Source organism: Armigeres subalbatus, chromosome 1 (genome assembly GCF_024139115.2).
Source record: "Armigeres subalbatus isolate Guangzhou_Male chromosome 1, GZ_Asu_2, whole genome shotgun sequence".
Classification (NCBI taxonomy): domain Eukaryota; kingdom Metazoa; phylum Arthropoda; class Insecta; order Diptera; family Culicidae; genus Armigeres; species Armigeres subalbatus.
Genome location: NC_085139.1, coordinates 156353277 through 156360313, shown reverse-complemented (window position 1 = coordinate 156360313; position 7037 = coordinate 156353277).

Sequence of the window (7037 nt, the reverse complement as noted above, 5' to 3'; positions counted from 1 at the left end):
CGTCCTCTGCAGCTTATCTATATATATATGTATATATAAAACAAAGTTTTTTTTGTATCTTTAGCCTCACTTTTAGCGCCTCGGTAAAACAAAGTTACATTTCGTATTGCCTGCATCACATTATGAATAAGGGTGATTATATAGGATGAAGCCAGAAATCGGCCATTTTGAAACCACGTGCTTTTCCAATATTTTTTTCAAGATCACGAGATGAAAGAATCATAACGCGTGAGGCTGAAATAATGGAAGATCGTTTGCTTAGTTATGCTGAACAATCATAATTTGAGTTTCGGCACTGTACGAAAAACTATTACGCTACAGATTTGGGGTTTTTGAAATGTATGGTCAAGCATGTGGTGAATTGAATTCACCACGGGCTTCATCATCTCCTATAATCACCATAAACAGCCCAATTTTTATTAATTTATTCGTTTTCTTTTTACGAGGAAAACGTTATGATGAAACTGGAATGCTTTCAAAATCAAAACTCAATATTTCACGAAATGATTTTCGTACAATTTGTATTGAATTGAGCTTCGGTATTGACGCGTGTTATACTGGTCGGATCCTAGGGCAGATCATGTCGAGGTGGTGATGGCCTGGCTGACACTTGAAAGTTGTTCGAAGTACTGAACCAGCGTTTCAGCTGGTCAGTTGGGTCGGTCAATAACTGATCGTTCGCGTCTTCACAGGCATCGTTGCACCATCTTCGCCCGCTTAAGCGTCGTGGAGATACTCGTAGAGTAGGCGAACCTTGTCATGGCGGCTCGACGAGCGTTTTGCTTCCTTCTCAAGAGCCGAAATTATCGTTGACGGCGGTAAGACTTCGGCTCCTCTGTTTTTGATGCTCTATCGCGGCTTTCACTTCCGCTCATCTATCCCTCCAGGTCAACGGTGATCCATTGGCTTTCTCTGGTGCGCAGTATCAGTCAGATTGTTCTCGCTGGTGGCGATGAAGGCATTCTTGATGGCGGATCCATTGGTCTTCACCTCCACCTTCCGGAATATCTGCAATTGCACTCCAGTTCTTCAACAGACCGATTTTCACGAAATGGCATCTCAGTCGGAGTGTGTTGATCGTCGTCCAACCATACTTTCCTCTTGCCGACGAATCGCGCAATGCGCAGCGTCTACCAGATGAGGAGGTGATGATCAGGAAGCGCGATATCGGCACACGTTTATTCAGTACATCAAGAAGGCTCGTTTCCATTTCGGCTGATGCAGATGTGGTCGATTTGATTTTCTGTAAATCCATCACGGGAGACCCGTGACCTTAAGGAACGTACACAATTTGCATGGAATTTTAAAATTTCGATCATCTTCTATCTATAAATATAAAACAAATTTGGCATTTGTACGACCGCGCTTCACACAAGAATAATAGGTAGACAGCCCATTTTTTGCTAATTTATATCTGCTTTTCTTCTTCTAAGAATAAATGAAACAAGGTACACTGGGGAAGTAAAAAAAGCAAAATCGATAGTGCATGTTTGAATTAGTGTAAAACCAGTTTAAATGATCTAAATGCGTTCAATCAAAATGGCCATCAAAACAGTCAATTTTTTGCATCAACTGTGCAAATTCATACCATTTTGTCAAAGCTTAAGAAGTTTATGGAAATAGATTTAAAATTAGAGTTGTTTTTCCACCTTTCCCTAGTGGATGGGTAAGTGGAAAAACCCATGTTACCTTGAACTTCACTTTGCTAGTGATGAGTATACATATACTGAAATCAATAATGATAATTGGTCGAGATTTTCTGGAATAATTTCATTATTTTGCACGAATAGATCATCACGAAATTTCGTAATAGCTAGGAAGGGCTGGTTTTCGCCTTTTCGAACACTAGGTGTAGGTATAATCTATATGTTCGCCCCAAAGATGAACTTTTAAGGAAAACGGACCTACAGGGTTATAGGACTAATCAACTTGGCTTTAACGAATTGAGATAATGTCTGTAGGTCGTATTTGTTTGTTTGATGTGCGCAAAGCACGTAGAAGTTATCAGTTATTTTACACTGTCCTTAGCTTAATTTGTTCCTCAAAACAAAGGCTATTCCATTGCTGAAATTTATTATGAATAAAATTAATGAATTATAGAACGTATTTACTTATAGTTATTTCTTAACTCTTTCACATTTTTTTCATATGTAAAACATTTGAAAGGTATCAACTGATAGGGTGGATTTCTTCATCATTTTCATTTTATTAGTCCAATACCACTGGATTCACAATGATAACAAAGAAGAAACATATTATGATTCACAGCTATCGAAATAAATCCTGGGGAAGAAAAAATTCGGTAATTAGAATATTATCCACTTCCCGCAGTGTTTGATACCTGGGGTAAGTGTAAAATTTTTAACTATTTGCTTCTTGCATGTCAAACCACTAGCCAATTTAATGGGGTTAGTTTATTGATATAAGGGTCACCTGTGATATGTTCACTGGAAAAGGGACAATTGATGAGAATAGGAATTGATTTTATGAATGCAAAACATAACTTTTCGCGAACCCAAAATTACTAGTCTCAAGCAAGTTAACACGTTAGTGCATTGTATGTATTATGACAAATTTCAACGATAATAGTGTGAGCACTCAAAATTTATTCTGCATAATGTTATGATCTGGTAAACACGTAAATTATGTACATCCTAATTTTTCTAGTCGATTATTATATAATAAATTGAAAGTCCAAGTCCATCCAGGCTGACAATACGTAATTATTTTATTACTACGACATTCACTTTAACAAAGATGTATCAAAACGACATTCCTCCGCCTTGACTGATGCGAAAAAATCACTCACAGATCGAGAAAGAACGCGCACCAGGAATAGCCGCCGAGCGCTGACACTGGATTCTTTGGCAAGCTCGGCGTCGTCATGTTCAAAGCAATAACAACAACTACAGTTATCCACCCCCATTACCCAGTGATGTTCTGCAAAACAGCAATCATGTTACCACCACAAACAACAACAACACGGTGAATATGAACATGCTTACACCCATCATACGACAGCATCACCAATTACTCTTCGGGATCGAGAAGTAGTCCATAATAGACGATTGGTGAACTCTTCTGGGCAGCACATTCCATGTCGTTCCATCTGCTGAAGAACACGGACTCTACTTTGATAATCCGGTCGGTCTGTTCGGATACGACCACAACAACACGCTTAGCGCTTCACCATCCGTATCGCGGACGGTCGAGGCTATAACATATGTGAACTCTGTCTCTCCGGTAGATAACGATTCTGAGAGTAAGTTATTGAAAACTGATACTGTCGGAAAAGTTTCTACACCCGTTTCAATGAGCAAAAACCTCGCCGAGCAAGTACTATTCTAACGCTTAGCAGCTCTAAGGAGTACCGTACCTGATCAGTCTCTTTCCAGAGGTGGCCCATCGTCCACTCGTTTGTGAAAAGAGTATGGTAAGTCATCGTCGTCGTCAGCGGCGCTTTGACAAGTGTCGAGCGTCTCCAAGAACAACTACGACTCATTACCACTCGCTTACCAGGACGCTGAGTTCTTCCAAGAACAAGTATGCGGACTCTCTAACGACGAGTATTCAAAATCTTCGTTAAACAAACAGTGACTACTATCATCATCATCAATTTCACCATCACCACCGCTATCTTCCTTTTTGTCTAACCTGTCACGGAAACTCCACACCTCTTCCAGTAACGACTCTTCCGATAACCTGAATTATAACACTCACGGTAAATCCTCATTAAGAAGTACATACTACGAAACCTCGTCACCACCATATTATGCCACATACAACTTTCGATTTATGCTCCTCGTTCACCAGCAATAGCACAACAGCTGCTAATCTAACCTCGTCCTCTTCATCGATAGCAGAATAGACACTGCCATTACCGGGAAAGAAACATTTGATACTGTGCAGAAGACCGCATCAATGCAGGTAACACCGGCTGGGCCGCCCTGTAGTGGTACGGGCAACTCAATTCCTTCATCTTCTAACACAATCTTCGACATCGGCAGGCTTTACCCAGCCATGGGAGCAGCAGTTCACGGAAACTAAGAAGACCCTACGATAACCGGAGCATTTCTATGCTTAATTCTGCCTTCTTTATAGGAGTCGCGACACGGCGGTTACGACAGATGCAGGGATTAGTCAGGTAAGCTTACCGTAGGTAAATTTTCAATAATAGTTACATGCTCTGTTCGTCGATTTTCATTGTGATTTTAATGAACGGTTTTGCTCACCTTTTGTGGGAATTGATAACCCTAGCAAGTCACCCGGCCCATGTTTCTATGTGAGACCATATACAAGAGCTGTAGAGCAAATGACAAGTTCTAAAAGATAAATGTTTTTTTTTTGTGTTCCAGAAGAGTAACACAGCTCCGTTAGTTCCAATATTTTGTGTCTTCCGCTGTAAGTTCTTGGTCAAATATACCCGATGTACCAGGGTACTCCCCAATATTTATTTGTTAATAGATTTTCATACAATCGGCATTAGCCATGGCGCCTCGACTCATATACCTCTACTAGAGGGGATTCCGTGGGAAGATCAAGGAACGTCATACAAATCACGTGTCTGACGTCCCCACAGATTTCATAAATAAATAGTCAGGAGATGGACTGCATACTGAAATTATACTGAAGTGGCCCTATGGCTGAGCGTTTCAGAGTGCTGTTGTTCCTTAACTTTTTCCGTAACTGAGTGGAGTTGGAAGCCTTAAACTGACTGGTTTAATCCAAGTTTGCCATCAGACAGGGGCCGCCGGAGAGCATCTATAGTGTTTTCTCTTGAAGCGTCTCGCGATGGAATGGTTCATATGGAGGAATGCCTTTTCCTCGCTCTATATCAGCGTATCGGACTCAAGAATCGGTCTCAACAACAAGATAGTAGTAGCGGCAAAGGAAGGAGCTTCTCGCGTAGATGGTGGTTGGCTAACTGTTCGACAACTTTGAAAACACAGGAGGCTAGCGAGAAAGGGCAGTATTCAAAGGCATCGGTATTTAGTGGCTGAGCCGCGATTCGTCTGGACAGATGGGGAAAAACTAAGCTTAATACTGAAAGCTTTTTTATTTTCCTCCAGATTTCGGCGGCGGATTTTGCCGAGTTGACAAAGTTGAGAAACTACTCCTATTGCTTCCTTTTGGCTTCTTGGATGACGGCATGGCACTCGTAGTGTTCTTCTCTCTATGTTTGCAACACACTTACCTTTCATGGATGACCATCTTGGGAAGCTTCCTGAGCACCAAGAGTGTATTCCTTGTATTTAGCATTGATCACTCGACGCGTTTGGTCCGACCACCAACGAAAGGCTTTTCATCATGTCCGGCCACTGGTTTGTGGAACGGATGCAACAGCAGCTTCTAAGTCGGGAAACGTAGACGTGGTGATGCGTTGTAAAGTATGTCGAAGTGGTGGTCATAAGATTTCCAGTCGGTGGAATCATAGTGCCATCCTAGCCTCTTGGAGATGGTGGGAGGACAGGCATAGAGTGACCTGGATTGGGGAACGGTTGTTCCATAAAAGTCGGAAACAGCTTCCCACTTTAACACAGGGAGGATGAACCGACTCGCAGTGGTCACGTCGATGGCGTGGTCGTTGTTAAGGATGGGTGATCTATTGTTGAGAGGTACTATGTCTGTGAATTCGGAGATCCGAGCTTGAACCTCGCCAGGCCGGTTGGAACACATTTGTCTTAGGCCAGATTGTTCCAGATTGTTCAAGGACACGCAGCTAACCTCGAGGGTGCGATGTGCACTGGCCCCCCTTTGAAGCATTACTTGCTGGTTGTACCGAACTGTAGGGTGGTCTAACCGGTAGTACCGAAGCCGGTAATACCGGTATTACCGGCAAATTTTGAGTACCGAAAATACCGGTATTAGTGACGGAAAATACCGGTATTTTCGGTATTAAAAATTTGTCAATATAAAAAAATTTGTATAGTTAGAACCCAAAATGTATCAGCTAAAAACTGCAACAAACACTTATAACAATTGAATGCGCGCATGAATGAAGCTTTGCACAAGTAAGCATCATTGAAGACGTTCACGCTACAGCAAAATTCGGTCATCATCGTACTCTTCATTCTCTTAGGCATCTGTCAAATTGCCAATGACTTTTTTCTTCAACGAACATTGTTTACATTGTCGAGAATAGCCGAAATTGTGAAAAATCGGTTAGAGATGACTGAGTTATTAGCCCATGCTTCCTGACCACTTTTCGTGACAGTCTCAAATTTGATTCTGCAGAATGACCCCCCCCCTATGTTTTCCCGAAGGACGTATTCTACGTCAAAAGGTAGGTGTTGTAGCAGTTGTCTAACGTAGAACACTTGTGAAAATGATTTGCTGCAAAAATATGTGCCTTCTGAATTCGCTGATACCAAAACAGGACAGTTCAAACAGGACAGCTCAAACAGTTCTATGTGTTGAGAGGTTCGTTCAAAACTCTGAGCGATTTGAAACTTCATTCCAAATTAAACTTCACTGATAACGATGTTTTGGAGATAGCTGAAGCAATTCAAGCCCTCAAACTTGTTTAAGCTGCTTTGAAACTGTTCTGCCGTGAGTTCTGCGCTCTACCATGAAGCCAACGTGGCGCTCCAATTTATGTTGGAGCAATTTTCAAACCAAGCCACAGAAATTGCCGTCAACTGATTCTATGTTCACAAAGAACTAATCCAAGGGAGACGATGAGAATACGTCGATATTTTTGCTTTTTTGAATAATGCTGCCGTAAAGCAATTGATCAGAAACAATTTGGGCATTTTTTTTTCAAGGCATCCAGAGCTACTTCGATTAAGCAAGCAGTCAAGGTCTTGAAGCAACGAATTTTTCCTGATGCAACGTTGGAACTGAGACAACGACCATACCTGACGATAGGGACGAATAAGATATCTCTATGATTGATATTACTGGTTTATCAGTTTAAAAACAACTAGTGATAATACAGCAGAGCAACACACTTGCGTTTCCGGTGACTACTACGTTGCCGCCATGATTCTTGCGAGCAATCCGTGAAGAATTCTCGCTTAACTTATCAAAAGGACCTG